Genomic DNA, 17,120 nt, shown 5'->3' with positions numbered 1-17,120 from the left:
TGTAAGATTGTAAATCATTCGCATCTTGATAAAACTCCAGAACAAGAACAAAGAGACTCCTTCCCTGGAGCGACTCGCTATGAATTTATTTAAAAGCTAAATGTTTAATCAAGTTGGCAGTATTTATAGGAGAATTTATCAGGCAATGGCTTAGTTGATACAGCAAAATATTTCATTCCAGCTATTTTTACAATTGCTTGTCGATGGATAAATGTTTCAAAAACATACAGCTGGAAATAACTGCATAGGTTCGAAAAAATATTATGATTATTAAGTACTAAATGACAACAAAACAAAAAGTTTTGCAACCCAGGTCCATGGTCACTGGTCAGAGGTCGATGTCCTTAGCTTCCTCGCCGATAATTTAGTCTCTACATATTTATAGTGTTTGGGAGTTAATAAATGATAACTCCATCGCGTTAGCTGTTAAGTCTTTTAATTAGCAATCAAATAACATGACGCTTATGGATATTCATGTACCCTCTATATACAATAGACTACAATATTATAAGCAGCTAATGAGCCATTACGAATGACACACGTTAAAACACAACATAATAAGAAAGCATAGGTACATGCGTCCAAAAGACACTTAGGAATATTATTTCTTGGCAATGGCGAATAACGTTGCAAATACGAGTACATAATTAGTAAATCCTGAATTAATTTTTCTTTCATGCTACTGAATAGACACACTTAATTAGGATGGCGATGAAAATATTTTCTATAAGTAATATGTATTTGATAAATAAGTGAAGATCTTATTGTTATTTCTGACTATTATTATTATAAGCACAATTAAATCATTTAATACAGCTTAATTATTAATCTAAGCATAGCAATAACGATACTTTCCGAGAATCAATTGAAAATTTATTGATTTGAAAAAGTATATTAATAATATAATCAGATTAAAATAATAAAATACCATGAAATAATGAACAAGCTATATAATATTTTGGCTTGGTGAAGTAAAAAAGCAATAATAGAGGAATTTCTGGTAAAAAAATTATATCATTCTTTCATCGTTTCGTTACTGTATACGACATAACTTAAATTACTTTTCCTGTTTATAAACCTGGATAATAGGTTCTGAGAAAAATAATCTTAACTTCAAAGAGTTAAGTGGGTTCGTAAGTATGTTGGATGGATGGGAAACAAAAAGGAAAACATTATGCGTAGAACCGTGAAAAACCTTTTGGATCAAGAATGGGACATATTATAGACATATCTGATTATCGTAATAGAGTGCTACATCGCTAGCTTTGCATTGAGTTAAAAGAATTTCTATTTTTAATTTAGCGCTAAATTTATGAAGAAGCGACGTACTAAATGTATGTTCCTTACATCCTGTAGGTACATACCTCTACAGGCTATAATACAGAAATAAAATATATCACTTAAGTACCTACCTAGCTACGTACCTACGTATCAAAAAACCGCTATAAACTATAAATAAGAGGTAATCTAACGATTGCAGTTCCAACGGACACCAGTAATCCAACGGTTACTGGGGGGGTTACTCCATACTAACGGAAAACGAGCGAACGAGAGCTGTCGAGCAATCGGCACGTTTAATACAACGAGATAGAGTAGTGGCTCGCGCAGCAGCCCAAGTTTCCGTCATATTATAGAGTGACCAACCTGCACCGTTTCGCAGCACCACTCTGTCAACTACATCACGTACAGCCTGCCACGCAGATATCAGACCACCAGCCCACGCAACCTGACATGCGCGTCTTTGGCCCCGAGCTGGGCTAGCAGGAATGGTCAGATATTTGTAGCGGACTGTAAAACCATGGGACTTGCTTATTGTTATACTTTAAATGAAACTGCCAATGGTACATTAAGATTGTGGCTTCCCCTGTATGTACCATCAGGGAAAATCAACCCGCTTTTAAAGTAATGCTCATCGTGCCTGCGGCCATGTTTCAGACTTCAAGCGGTACCACAGATTCCCCAACAGTACCTGTGATGAACATCATAGACTGATTATTGAGGAAATCATCATTTTTCCGCCTGCGACAAATTGTACCAACGCGAACGCGAATTGTCGAGCCGCAAACGTAATTACGGGACATAATTTCCACGATACACGGCACGCGAAGAGCAAATCAAATTGTAAATTATCTTGATCAGTGATATAAATGTCTGCTATGACGCCCAATGGTGCATTTGCAAATGCAGTGATAGCGGCTATTGATTTATATTGTTGTCTGTTCGACGTTTCGCCATTTTACTTTTTGCACTCGCGGGGTGGCCATACAAGCTGTCAGTGAAGCCCAAATCGTGGCTTAATTTATGGTGCCCAGGGGAGCTGTGGCCGCAAGTACAGGCAAAGCAATTTTATGTGGCAATTCAGACTGTTTGTTTAACAAGTCATTTTCTGATAACACGGTGTTTCGCATTTATTGCTGCAGTTGGCACACCAATAATTGTTACTTCTTCATTGTTCTCACAGGTAATTAATCATATTTGAAACCATTATTTTTATCATTATTATTGTTCAAAGTACCAAATCAAATTGTGCAATACACATAATATTTTTTCAGACATTGTGTAATTCACACAATTCACGGCGCAGCATTTAATATTTCACAGAGTCCAATCTCAAGGGAACTGCTATGCGTCGCATCCATCTTGGGTTGTGACAGATATGGGGTCAAAGGTATTGTTGTTTTCACGCACGAGGAAAAAACCATGTATGTTTTTCCCTTTTAATAAAATAGCAAGGTTTAAAGTTTATTGGAGATGATGAATCGTATGTATCAGAAAGGCCGAGGACAGTGTGCTCCTTGAGAGAAGTCTGAATCCAGCAGTAGACGATTAGTGGCTAATGGCAATGACAATACATAACATTCCAAATAAGAAGATAGATAGATAGATATTCCTTATTGCTGATAAGTAAGAAAGTTCCCCTAAAAAACGAAAAGCAACAAAAACGGCATTGTAGGATTTTAAACTATACTCCCACGGAAAATAGACGTAAATTTTGTACATAATTCAGTACACCTATATCATGTACACTCAACAGTTTCCGAGCACACAATCCGAATTCAACCTCTCAATGCTGGATTTTATTTGACTTCGCAGCAAGTCGATTTCAATCCACTTAACAGTATCCGGAACGTTATTTAGCCGGTCGAGTTCTCGACACAATTAGCAGACCGTCTGCAGGACTCCCGCCATTCGTTGCGGCCAACTTGTGGACTCATTATACGACTGAACACCTGCACTTCTGCTGCAGGAGGGTCATTCTACCTTAAGACCTCTCCCTGCGCTCTACGAGAGGTTTTATCTCGGGTCTCGACAAACCTATTCACTATTAAAGCTAGTGGCGAGCTCTGCCGAATAGGGCATCTACACTATCGTATTCGGTAAGTCTCGTGAAGTTTTGTCGAGAGTCTGAGAGCGCTTGACGAAAATCTAAGTTTCAGACTGCTCCTGCTCTAACCACACGACTTTATCTCGTCTCGTTTAATCGTACCGATTGCGTGCCAGCTCTCGTTCGTAATTTTTTTGTCAACCTAGAGTGACCCACTAGAGCTGTGAACGTGGCAACTTCTCTTCAGTCGCTAATTGGTTCAGAAATTCCAATTTTAATTTGATTGCTCACTGAGTCAGTAGATAGTTTTTGAATTGGTCCAAATAGAGACCCATACGTTTTATGTATAGTAGTAATCCTCCAGTACTATTTATACAGTGAAGCAACTTATCACTGAACTTCCCGTCATCGGCAGGTCAATGTACCCAACATGCTGAACAACTATATTATTAAATTATATTATGAGACACTTCAGAAATCGAAGTACCTATTTTGCGAAACGGAAATCTGGCATAACCAATCATTATCACTACCAACCCAATACAGTAACATCCTCCGATTTACCTGTGTGCAAACTACACCAGCAACACAGACCAACTTCTGAACAAACATGGATCAAGCAAGTGCAAACAAACCGCAGAAACTCAATCTCCCGTCAGCCGTAGACCATAGACTATAGAGACAAGGAATAATTGAGTCTGTCCGTCTGTCTGTACAACTCGTCACCATGGCAGACATGTTTATAATTCCTGTGGAATCGCACGCCCATTGCGGTCGATCCGTGGCGGTGCCGTGTTTTCGCTGAAGTGTGGTCTATGGGTTGATTCGATTTACTGTAATTTTTCACGTATCGCGCGGTGAAGCAATACCTTATGTTCCTGCAATGAACTATTTAAATCTGTTTGTATATTAAAGTGTAAACTCTTGTACGTTGACAAAATACAGGGAGTTGCAAAATTGTTATAGGTACTAAGCGTAAAGGGCGTGATTCAGGGGGTCATTCTGAACAACTGTGTTCTACGACTTTTGGAAATTAGCGATGAAAATATTCAGTTCTCCATAATAAAATAGTTTTCTACCAAACAAGGTTGGTTGGAAGAAATTGTTTCTTGGCAATAAGCTCGCCTTGTATACACTACTTTTAAGTCCATTTTGTAACTGTTTATTTTAGTATACAATAAAGTGTTAATAAATAAATAAATAAAAAGTAACGTACCACCAACATTCAATTGTTTCTAAAGGGGAGCAATTTTTTTTCGCTAATAAAATACTATGTTTTGTAAAGAACTAAATTTAATTAACATTTCATCTGAAGATGATTATTACGGGCTGACGATAAAGTTACTTTATTGAAATAAACACGAGCAGGATTATTTCATTTTACATAAGCAATTCTATTAACAAATTGTTATTATTCACTTCATTGCATTATGCCAATAATATTGGTCTGATATTGCTTGTTTTAAAGCTGCTGTTAATCCATTGTTTTTAAATATGATAAAAAGTTGGAATGGGTACTATCTCTAAATTACAATATGACGTAAAAATGTAGATAGGGCGATAAAAAAGCCCACTAGAACAATAATTTATTTAATTTGTAAATTTTATACGGTTTTTATAATAACAGAATCGTTTATTGTGATGTCAATTTATGATGACATAAGCATGTTATTGACGACTAGATAAAAGGGGATCGTTATTTCATTTCAGTCCAGATATTCCAAAAAAGAACCTTTTAGGGCAAAGCGAAGTCCGCGGGAAACAGCTAGCTCGTAATAAAAATATCAATTATGTTGAAAACAGACATCTGGAAAAGCGGCCATATGGATAAGCTCGTTCATATAAAAGCAATGTGTTTTGTACACTACAGTGTTGTATGTTATTTAATTAATTAGTCTGTATGATTGTAAACAAAGGCTGTATAAGAAATTTATTACTACGAGTATAATATAAACTAGGATTTAATGGCAATAAAGATGTAATTAGTGTAATGGTGTAGGAAAAACACAAGCACTTTCAAGATTAGTGAAGAAAATTCGATAAAAACAGTAGGCCAGGTAGGTGTGGTGGGTACATACTATGTACCCATCTATCTACCTATGTACTACATAGGTAGATAGATAATAGATAGACAGTATTTGTAATAAGTAGTCTGAAAATAAATACATTATAAGTTAACACCGACGGAAAAATAGGGGTGTTACTTATAAGTTTACATGTCTGTGCTTCTGTGTATCTGTCTGTGGTAGCGTAGCTTCGAAACGGCTGAACCGATTTTTATTTGTTTCTAGTCAAATCAAAAATGTAAAACGTGGACTTGGTCCAGCCACTATTGACCCCGTATCACTGAGGTCATCCTAGGACATTCCCGTTAGGTCAGTCAAACAGTAAGTTAACTGTCCCAATGTAAAAGTCCTTGGCGAAATCAGATCAGACCCCTTAGCATGAATTTTCATAGTGAACGTGACGTGAAATTACTCGATGAATTTTGTAGGGAAATTTTAGTTCTTCTAACGACCGCCAGGGGCGCTGTTCATATTTTCATACAAAATAACTCGATGAATTCTACTACACGTTCACGATGAAAATTCATGTTAAGGGGTCAGATTGGGCAGTGTTATTTTAAACTACATGACTATTGACAAAATTTGAGGCCGCAGCGATGCATCGCCCCGGTGCTACGGCACTCGAGGGTTACTCTATACTGACCAAAAATTAACGAACGAGATCTGTCGTGCAATCGGCACGTTTAATACGACGAGATAGAGTCGTGGCCCGCGCAGAAACGCTCCGAAACTTGCTTTTTCGTCATATAGAGTGACTCCCCTGAACGTCGGTCGCCCGACAGATAACTGCTCCCATCCTGTCGCTGATAGCGGCGGCTCGCCGACGGGAACTCTGAATACATCATGCCGTAAACTAGTTGTGACATCTACCGAATAATATATTAATATCAGACGGCCGACTGGTGTAGTGGTTAGTGACCCTGACTGCTATGCTGAAGGTCCCGGGTTCGATTCCCGGCTGGGGCAGATATTTGTTTAAAGACAGATATTTGTACTGGGGTCTTGGGTGTTGATATTTATATTTAATATGTATCTATCTATGTATTTTTGTAGATAATCATATCAGCTGTCCGATACCCATATATACCCATATCACAGGGCTCTGCCTACTTTGGGGTCGGATGGCCGCGTGTGAGATGTCTCCACATATTTATTTATTTATAATAATACCTATCTAGATATAGTAACTTTTTGGACATCCTCAGAGTTCTTAGCCACGTGTGTGTTGTGTATTGCGTATACGTATTAAGAAGATTACTTTGTATCGATTCGTAATGATTAAATCAAGATTTTAATTTCAATCTACAGTAAAACTGTTATCGAATCGCAGCATCCGTTACACACACTCAAATCATAATTTACAACACTACATCTAGTTAATACAACATTACATCTAGTCATAGTGTCTATGTAAAAATGTTAATTATTTCTTGGTGTACAAATAAAGAGTACTCTATCTATATATATCTATCTATCTACATCTCCGCTATGTTTAAGATAGGTAGGTAATTATGAATTATACTGTTGGAATATGGAAAAAATACAGTTCTCAATTTGGATTTTAAAATTTCCCAATTAAAACCCGATGTTATTTTTCAATTGTAACTTCATCCTGCGAAACATTCGATTTAACCATTTCATGCGGACCCGTATTTGGGAAATTGAGTACACGGCTCCTCGACCGGTCAATTGATTGGGTTCCGCGACCAATCGCTCCCCGTCACTCAGAATAACCGAATTAATGGCCGAAAGAAATGACAGAAATCGGGAGTTTCATTGAAAATGTTTAATGGGTTTCCCTCTCGGGGCGTATTATTCCCGTCGCATTCTCCTCTTACCTTTCATTCACCGCGGCCCCGAATCTGTGAACAAAAAGGGAATTGTTTTATCAAATTGAATATTACCGCGCAGCGCCATACCTACAACATTAAATAAGGTCACACAATCACGTGCGAAATAAAGCTTTTGACAAAGAGTATTTTTGGACCCTCGACAATACTGTTCTTTGCCGCGTTACTTCGGACAATCTGCAGAGAGAAGTGGTACCTACATAAAACCCTTACAACCACGACCACTGCTTATGTATCCAATTGAAACCAAGCACCTACACCTACAGTCCTAAGAGCTCAACCCAGGAATTTAATATTTTCTTCACTTCATCCCTATCCGGTGTTTGGGGGTTCATGCGTTCAGTGTGTGGCCGGGGCGCCAAGAGGGCTCTCGGGCCGCTCGTTACCCAACACCATTAGAGTCCACCATTCCTGACTACTCCCCAACTCTCGAAGCACTTACCGCTTTTAATAAGGGACTCTACGCCTAATTGACTTTACAGGGATTAGTAGCGGCGACGACGCCCGCCTTAAAATTATGCCCGTGAATGAATAAATTTCAAAGGTAAACGTGTTTCGGGGGGCCCAGTTGTAAAATGTTTGAGGTGGCGAAATGTAAATGCCGGAATTACACTTTGTGGGGTTTATTGCTATTCTGGTGGATTCTTGCTATTAAAACTTTGATGGCTTAAATGTCAATTTTTTAAAGCGTAGGTATAAATATAAACCTACACGAAATTTTATAGAAGCTTTTCAATTTACTTCATTCATTCAGTCGGTACTTCGTTTTTCTTCTGCAATGCAGTATCTTAATTAGCTATTGTATATTTTCTATTTACTAATCAATAATATTTGGGGACATCTCACACACGGCCATCCAACCCCAAGCTAGGCCGAACCTGTGTTATGGGTGTCGGACAGCTGATATATTTACACAAATATATAGATAGATAGATACTAATTATAAATATCAACAGCCAAGACCCGAGAACAAATATCTGTGTTTAAACAAATATCTGCCCCAGCCGGGAATCGAACCCGGGACCTTCGGCTCAGCAGTCAGGGTCACTAACCACTACGCCATTCGGCCGTCATTACTAAATAATCAATCAATCAATTACTAAATATATTGATATAATTAATTATGAAAGCATTGTTACTTCTGAAAGCAACACAACGATTTTAGGTACCATTTCTACATAGGTATGGCATAAAATTTTCACATCACATTGTTTGCTTTATTATTAACTTGCTGTGGAATGTTTTCAGTTTATTTGTGAATTGTCAGCACATTTTTAGGTCAGAAACAAAATTTATTAATAATATGAATTATCAAAAATAAATCAATCTTAATTGGATCTACATACCTACATAATATATGAGAGTGTATTTGTGGCATCTAGTGTCTATACCTATGTCTGTGACTAAATGCAACTTTGAAGGAATATTTTTAAATTAATTATAAATAATATGCATTTCAATGAAATCACCGTCTAGGTAAAAAACATTTCAGTATGTTGTCACTAAAACAAACATCCAACGAGTGGTGCCAACTGCATCGGCAAACTCAACACATTGTGACACGATGTACGACCGACATCGACATAGCGACTTGTTTAGCATAGTCAAGTCATGCAATCGAATTTCACCCATTCTCAGCAAAGTAGCAAGAAATTAACGTGCTGAAACACTTTTTACCGTTCGTGACATTTTCTTTCCTCCAGTGGCAACATTTCCCTACGTAATATTTAGGTCAGTACAAAACGCACGTACCACCTCATTTCGCGGCGCTCAGCAAAATGAAGAAGTATATAAATCTTGGATTTTCTGTTTTACGCTTTTCAGATTAAAAAAGCGCAATATTTTAACGACAAACTTAAATCTTGTTTTAAAACAGTCTCAGATTAATCAAATACAAGCCGATGCTATTCCAAGTGGGATTTTCGTTAAATCGCGCTTAAACAACTGAAGCTCCCAGACGTTTTCTAATCCGGCATTACGACAGCTGGTGCAAGTCTGTATTCGGTACAATTTTATGTTCTTTTGAGTTTACACGATTGTTATCTCAAGCACTTTTACTGTCATCCTAATAAAGGAGCAAAGAATAAAGACTTTAATTTATTTTGCTTATACTGTAATTAGTAATCTTACGGAATTCTGACAGTTATCAATTTTAGACAAATCAGAGATCACAAACCTTTTTGGGCTGGGCACTTTTTCAATACGAGTCTGGACATCTGAGACTATAATATATTTTTTTTAGTCCCTGTATCCATTTTATTAAGTGCGGCGCTCCAAATTAAAAGGGGATTTACCTACGGTGAGAAATAATTACCGTACCTAAATATATCACAAACAGTGAAAAATACAATTAAAGATAATCTCGATTATCTTATATAATTATCGCTATCGTAGATTAATTTTTTTTGAAACGGTAGCCGTAGTACGCCGATGTCAGGCCGATGTTGCGTTCGATTTTGAATAGAGGTAAAAAAAAGAGATGTCGCTCTATAAAATTGTATTGTGTGCACTGACTGGCTTGCGTGACGTCACAGCAAACTGTGCATCTAAAATGTGCGGTGGAGGTAGGTACCAAATTAGCGATACAGGTGAAATTGTGTCAGCGACTCATCGCTGGGAGTAAGACAGCAGAACACGTTTACCCCATCGGTCATCGGTTCTTCGACAGATGTGACCAGCCCACTGCCACTTAAGCTTACTAACTCGGTGAGCTATGTCGGTGACTTTAGTTCTCTGTCAGATTACTTCGTTCCGGATGCGATCTTTCAGAGAGACTCCAAGCATAGCTATTTCCATAGCTCGCTGAGTGACCTTCAGTTTGTGAACCAGTCCCACTGTAAGTGTCCACGTTTCAGCCCCATAGGTCATAACCGGTAGGACACACTGATCAAAGACTTTCGTCTTGAGACTTTGTGGTATGGGCGACGAGAAGACTTGACGAAGTTTGCCAAATGCTGCCCAGCCCAATTGTATTCTTCTATTGACCTCTGATTGGAAGTTGTTTCTACCCAGCTGCAGAGTCTGTCCAATCGCATCCAGTGGCGTGCTTTGGGAGGGAATACGTCCAGCAGTGAACTGCTATAGGTATGATGATGGATGGATGATGATGGATTTGTTTATTAAAATCTCTACCTAATCATCACTAATATCATCATCATCATCAATATCTTCATCATCAGCATCGCTGACATTAATTATTAGAGACCCTGTAACTCTGTCAATAAAATAGTCGAGAGTGCACATCTTATCTTCCTCTTTTATTGTGTGGCTGATGCATTCTTGCCATTTCTCAGGAGTAACATTTTGTATACCTTCTAGTAATAGTTTCCCACACCAATTCTATAGGGTTTAGCTCACAATGATATGGGGGCAGTCTAAGCACAGTAATGCCTTGTGCTGCGGCCATTTCGTCCACTATACACTTTTGGTATTTGTGTTACTCCTGACCCACAATTTCCAACAAATTCATCTTTAACATTTTTTCTTCAAAATTTAAATTTAAATACATAGTACATAAACATTTATAAAATTTTGAATATTTGTTTATTAGCCCTAATATATTGTCATATGTCAATATGGTGCAGTTCCAATAATCTTACATACATACCGAACATGTACTCACCGAATAGACAATCTTTTTTTGAAATTGATTAAAAAGGTTTATTATCCCTGAATTTAGTAGGAAGTGATGCCATGCTAAAGAATAAAATAAAGCAATTAAAATTAATTCGATACATTGGTCGTGAGTCGTGATCCTACTTCATATTATAAATGCGAAAGTTTGTAAGTGTATGTGTGTATGTATGTATGTATGTATGTGTGTATGTTTGTTACTTCTTCACGTCAAAACGGCTGAACCGATTTTAATGAAATTTGGAATGGAGTTAGCTGACACCCTGGATTAACACAAATGTTACTTTTTATCGCGGAATTCCCACGGGAAAACTTATTATGGCGAAGCGAAGCTCGCGGGAACAGCTATTATATTGAAATATTTGTTATTTTAGTATTAGTTTACTTGAGCAAGTAAATATTTAGATTTACTTTTTGTATAAAAATATTAAGAAAAAATTATTGCCCAGAAATGGATCGCAATTTTTCCTTTTTTCGGTAAAGAACTTTTTTAGTAGCATCACTTATAAAATGTCAGAATTCTTTCCAATTAAAAATCAGAGATTAGGTATATTTATATAGTCTATAGTATGTACTATCCGCATCTCTACTACCATTAATTATGTTAAAATAGTCTATTCCATCCAAAGGTTGTCTGGTAGAGATTGCTTTAAGTAATGAAATTGTAATGTTTTCTTTAATGGTGCAAAATAAAGAGTATTCGATTATATTCTATATTTTGTTTTTGGTTATGGTTAGTTTTTATTTTCTCAGAGTAGAATTTTACTTATTTGACCAATTTCAAATGGACTCGGTTTCTGTGTATACTTTATTTGATTGGTTCAACGCACCCGAGATCGATGTATACGTGCTCGGGGTGGCTTTTACTTGACCGGGAAATATTGCTCTCTTACGTTTTCATATAGAAATGTCACCATATATTTTCGTTTTTCTCTGTAACTATATCTTTAGTCTTAATTCATTGTATAGGTACTTGTGGTCAATGATGTATACTTATACATCATTGGCCACATATAAATCTCTTAAATTATCAAAAATGAATTAAGACTAAGGAAAAATTTTAAGGCAAATATTTAAATCCAAATATATGAAAATTATGTAAACTAAATTCTGTCATAAACGATGCACATAAATATATTGAAAATGTTTGCACTTTAAAAAACTAGTCGGCACTCATCGCAAGAATAACTCCTTAAAAACATTCTAATTTATAAAATGAATGGTTAAATTTTACAAAAAATATATAGATCAATCCACTGACTTGCTCAGCTACTGAAGCCATCGAACACAAAGCGCACTCCAAAGGATTGCGAAGTTAATGTCTTAAAAAAATGGCGGCAATATTTCAGATCAACACGCCGCGCCTCGTCAATTTAACAATGTTGCCAATGCCAAAAAAGAATTCAATTTAGCCGGCGCAAAGTTTCGTTCAGTGCAAATTTCGACGGCGCTAGCTCATATCCTGTGAGGCGGGACGAATCTATAAATCATGAGAGGCCACGTAGGCACTTCCCGCGGCGTCGTCTGGGAGGGTCCTTTTGTTTTCCTTCTTCAAATTTATCGCGAGAAATTCCCGTCTGAGAAGTTTAGATTTCGGCCCGGTGGTAATTTCCAACGCTTTGTCTCCGCACAGTACAAGCCGTCCCGTAAACAGAGCCGGTGTGCTTAAGATCATTGTTGTCTGCCGGTACATGCTGTACTTAATGTTTTGTTATACCGTCGCTTTGTGTTACAGAGATCTTAATAATTTATACTTGGTTTACCTTTACCAACAGTAATATTTACCATTATGATTTTACATTTATTTCAAAGTATCATACCAAACATAGACGCAAATAAACCTTGTTGCTCTAATATTTTCGTAACACGTTTTTATCACCAAAATATGTAAGTAAGCTGCAATAAATTTGGTCTTTTCGCCGATAAATCACGGTGGAGAAGCCAGCGCCAGGCTTTTTGCCTTCAGAGGGACGGCGAGTTTGTGAACTAACTTCAGAGGGAGCCAGATAACATGTATTTTATGCATGGAAGCAGTGAGCTGTCCAAATAGACATTTATGCAACTTTAGTCCCGAATTTAATGAAATTTACTGAACCAGTTCTACAAGCAGGTACGAACGAGAAACAAACAAGTCTCTAACTTCACCGAGGTAAAACAAAGTATGACAAAGTTATTTGCAAAAATACAAAGTCAAACAAAACGTTTACGAGGAAACTTCAAAAAATTGTCACAGCCGAAGAAGAAGCAACAGAATATAAAGTAAGCGAGAGTTGCTTAAAGTTACAAACACGGCGACATGAATCAACAGTCGTAAGTCACCGATAAAAGAGGGCGCACACGGAATCGAGTTCTCAGAATCAATCCGGGGATGTCTGCGGCGGTGATACGAAAATCTATTGAATATTCGCGAACGAAACCAAATAGAAGCTCCCGTATCTCGACATGGCGTATCTGGGCACGGATTTGTTGGAAATTTATAAGATGAGGCAATACAAGTCCTTATCGATCGCTGTTCTACCTGAGAACTTATAGGTGATTGGAGCAGTACGTAAGTGAACAAAGCCAGTGAGTTCCTCGGAACAGAATAAATATTTTACGAAGCTCCGCCGCGGCGCTGCACTGCAGTGTTCTTTAAAGTCGCCTTTTTATGGCTCATATGACTAAAGGAGACTTGGCCTTAAGATCTTAAATCAATTGAAAATCTACTCGGGCTGGCTCAATTTCGCATATTTGAAATGCTTTAACTTTGAAAGATAAAAGCTTATTCCACAACAGCGATGGAATGTGCGGTATATTACTTATAAACTTTTTTGGTCACATGTCATATTACCAACATAATTTTTTAAATTTAAATTTTTTATCCCAAAATAAATAGGTAGTTTTAGTACTTATTATTTACCGATAAATATCATCCAAATTTGTAATCAAAACTTTCCACAAAAAAACATCCAATCAATCTCCAGCATTCCGCCGACAGCATTCGGCGCAACCTTCCCATTGGCTGTTTGTGGAGAACAGCAAACGTAACGGCTTCATTACAAGCGGTTGACAGAGCATCATTGGCTAAGCCCCGGCGAGGGCCCGCAGACACGACGTATCAATCGCTTCCGGTACGCTGCTACTGGAAAATTGAGAATTCGTGACTGGAACTACGGCTACGTACACACAGCTATGAAGATGTAGGTAGAGTGAGAGTATACAGGGTATCCCAAAAGTTAACGTAATTCCGTTGATGATGAGATGATACAAATCGTCATTCTTAGCAACTTTTATGCTTTGGGAAAAATGGTTTTCCGTACAATATAATAGGTTGGATCTTTTGAATAAGTTTCAATATTTTTTTCGCTTTTCCTAAGTGCAAAAGTTGTTTAGAATGACGATTTGTATCACCTCTTAACGGTGACGGACGGGACGTTATTACCTTACTTATAGGACACCCTGTATATGCCGCGGGACACAAGTGGCATGGAAACAATATCCTGAATGCCGGTGGCTGGGACAACGGGGACGAAGTGAGACACATGAGGCTGTGCTGTTGATTGAAGTATGTATCGATACGTTCGGATTACAGTCTGAAATCTACTCGAATAATGAAAAATGTTGCATAACCAATTCTGAAGGAGGAAAACTATCGATCAACTCACAAGAAACGAAAATTTTGCTTTTCAATTGCCGCTTCTTTTATAAGTAGCAATGGACAAAAGCCACATCCGGAAACGACCTGACAATATGAGTGTCAGTTTGTCTACCCAGGATCATCAGCATCATCACCTAACAATCGTTCACGTGATAACAGTCGTTGAATTTAAAAAAGTCAACCAATTAAAATTCATGCTAATAAAACCACAGAAGCCTTAAAGGTCAAAAGCTACCTACATTTATTATTGATATTTCATCTGCTAATAACATATTAAATTATGTTTCTCAACTATAACCTCCCACTAATGATGACCCGCAACCTTTCTACTGATTAAATTTCATGTATGGAAATCATAATCACGATTTTAACATCACCTGCATCAGTTAAATTCGACCATAATTTACATAACGTCAAGTAACGTATGACACAAAAATAGTTCGTGATCAAATAAAAACAAGATGAAATATTGCTTATTTGTACACAAAAAATACAAACACAGTTACAAAAAATCTAACACATAATAATATGTAACTAAATAAGCTTAACAATAATTATGTGACTAACCATTAAGGTATTTTAAAATGACTTGAGCCTTGCACTCTTCTCGTATCACACAGTACAATGCGACTCAGTCCAACTTCAGTAATAGTTAACGTATGTTGCCGTGAACACATGCACAGTGCATACTAGGTCATCGCTTATAAATTCTTTGTTTATTACATTCCTTTAGAACAAGTAATATCTTGGCTATATAATACAAAATGGATTCCTCAAGAATGAAACTATAAGGACTTTGTTGTATTTCTTGAAAACTCTTTAATATAAAATACGGATTCACCGACAAACGTAACTTTTTAATACCTGATCTTGACAGCAAAAAGACACTTCCCCTAATGACTCTTCACCTAACAATATGGAACTGTTCCAAACCATTAAAGTTCGCTATTTCCAGCTGTTAAAAGTTGTTCAAGTCTGCACTTCCAGAAGTTAATCCCTATAACTGCGTCTTGCTCTATAGAACCCCTCTTTATGAACTAAGCCCGTATAAAGTAGTTGAAAATGAAGACGGAGTGATATGTGTAGCTGATGGTGGTCACGAGGACGTGTGCCGGCATCGAGGCAGGAGGGGGGTCACTCTCTAAAACGACGAACGAACGAACGAGTATTGTCACGCAATCGGCACGTTTGATACAACCATATAGAGTCGTGGTTTAGTTATTTCTGCAGTTTTGTTATTCCGAAGGTTCGGATCAGTGCGCTAACTACGGCTCTATCTCGTATAAAGCGTGCCGATTGCGTGATATTAATTCTCGTTCGTTCGTTCATGGGACCCCCCAGCGCGAATCTCCTCAGCGGCTAATTCCGATGTGCACAAAGTATAAGCACCGGGAAAACGGGTAAGATTAGGAACGCCAAACGTATAATTTCCTTCTTGCTAAGAGGCCAATGAAATGAAAGTAGCTGCAGATAGTTCCGCCTGTAAATTAAACGGAATTCCAACAAAGCGTTCCGGGATTTACAGTATTTTCCGGCCTAAGGCGACAATATCGTTAGTTTGAACGTCTTACGGCCTTGATTTGACAGTTTCGCAGGATTCAGTCTAATGAAAAGGGAAAGGGTTGGCAATTATCATTCCTGCTATGTATAGTAGTTGAAATGATATATTTCAAAGCAATATATTATAGTATATGGTTTTTACCATAGATACTATAAAAATCGCTGAACAATTAATGAGGCCCCAGAATTTCTCCCCTGGTGATCCTGCAGATAATTCGATAATATTACATTTTCGTACTAATACCAGCCTATTCAGTTGCAACATAACCATAATCCACATTATCTCTGACCTTATAGGCGTTTGCGGTGAACCTACGGGCATTCGTAAAGATCAGCCTTCGTTTTAAGTAAAATGCTGAGATAAAATGTAATGCTTTCATTATTCCGTATCAATCCGAGATGAAATACGTCTTTTCGTGACCCCACGGTGGAGGGTTACTTTAGCTTAAGAAAAAGCGGATGAACGAGAGCTGTCGAACAAACGATACATTTAATACAAAAACATAGAGTCATGGTTTGCGCAGCACATCGTTTTTTACAAGCTGGACTGCGCCCAGGGGCGGTCGTGAGATCGACCCATACAGAAAGTTCACAAGATATTGAGACTGATCTGGCTATTCCGATCCGATCAATTTTATCACCCGATAAAAAAGTACCATGACATAATTGAATAGATTTTTCTAGACAGGTAAGTAAATAATGTGTAGGTACCTATACATTTTTTACTTTTTGAACGATACTTTCAAAACGAATTTAGATTGATACAATGAAATATAGAATATAACATCACATAAATCAGACATACAGAAACATACTTAAACACTAGAAGCAAAGTACAATAGACGGCCTTATTGCTTATAGCAATCTCTAGTAGACAACCTTTGGATGGAAGAGAGTGAGTTTATGAATAATTGAATAATGAAATACATATTTAGTTAGGAATAGCCCGTACCCTCTCGATGGCTATCAATACTCACAGAATGACCAATGGCACATTGTTATGATCACAATCTGGATTATTATGAACTTATTATCTTCCTCCGTCTTCA

General features: G+C 37.5%; 1 protein-coding gene across 6 annotated transcripts in view; it reads right to left on the bottom strand.

The window, feature by feature from the left end:
• Positions 1-17,120, bottom strand: part of LOC119693059 (putative polypeptide N-acetylgalactosaminyltransferase 9) — a 138,460-nt gene that overhangs the window by 19,160 nt on the left and 102,180 nt on the right. For all 6 annotated transcript variants that reach the window (XM_038115323.2, XM_038115324.2, XM_038115327.2 and 3 more), the window contains one exon: positions 7,230-7,253. The gene's annotated coding sequence lies outside the window, so the exon portion shown is untranslated. The remainder of the gene's footprint in view (positions 1-7,229; positions 7,254-17,120) is intronic.

Source organism: Plutella xylostella, chromosome 8, assembly GCF_932276165.1.
Source record: "Plutella xylostella chromosome 8, ilPluXylo3.1, whole genome shotgun sequence".
NCBI lineage: Eukaryota > Metazoa > Arthropoda > Insecta > Lepidoptera > Plutellidae > Plutella > Plutella xylostella.
The sequence above is the reverse complement of the archived record's forward strand: the minus strand, read 5'-3'. Positions and strand labels throughout refer to the sequence as shown.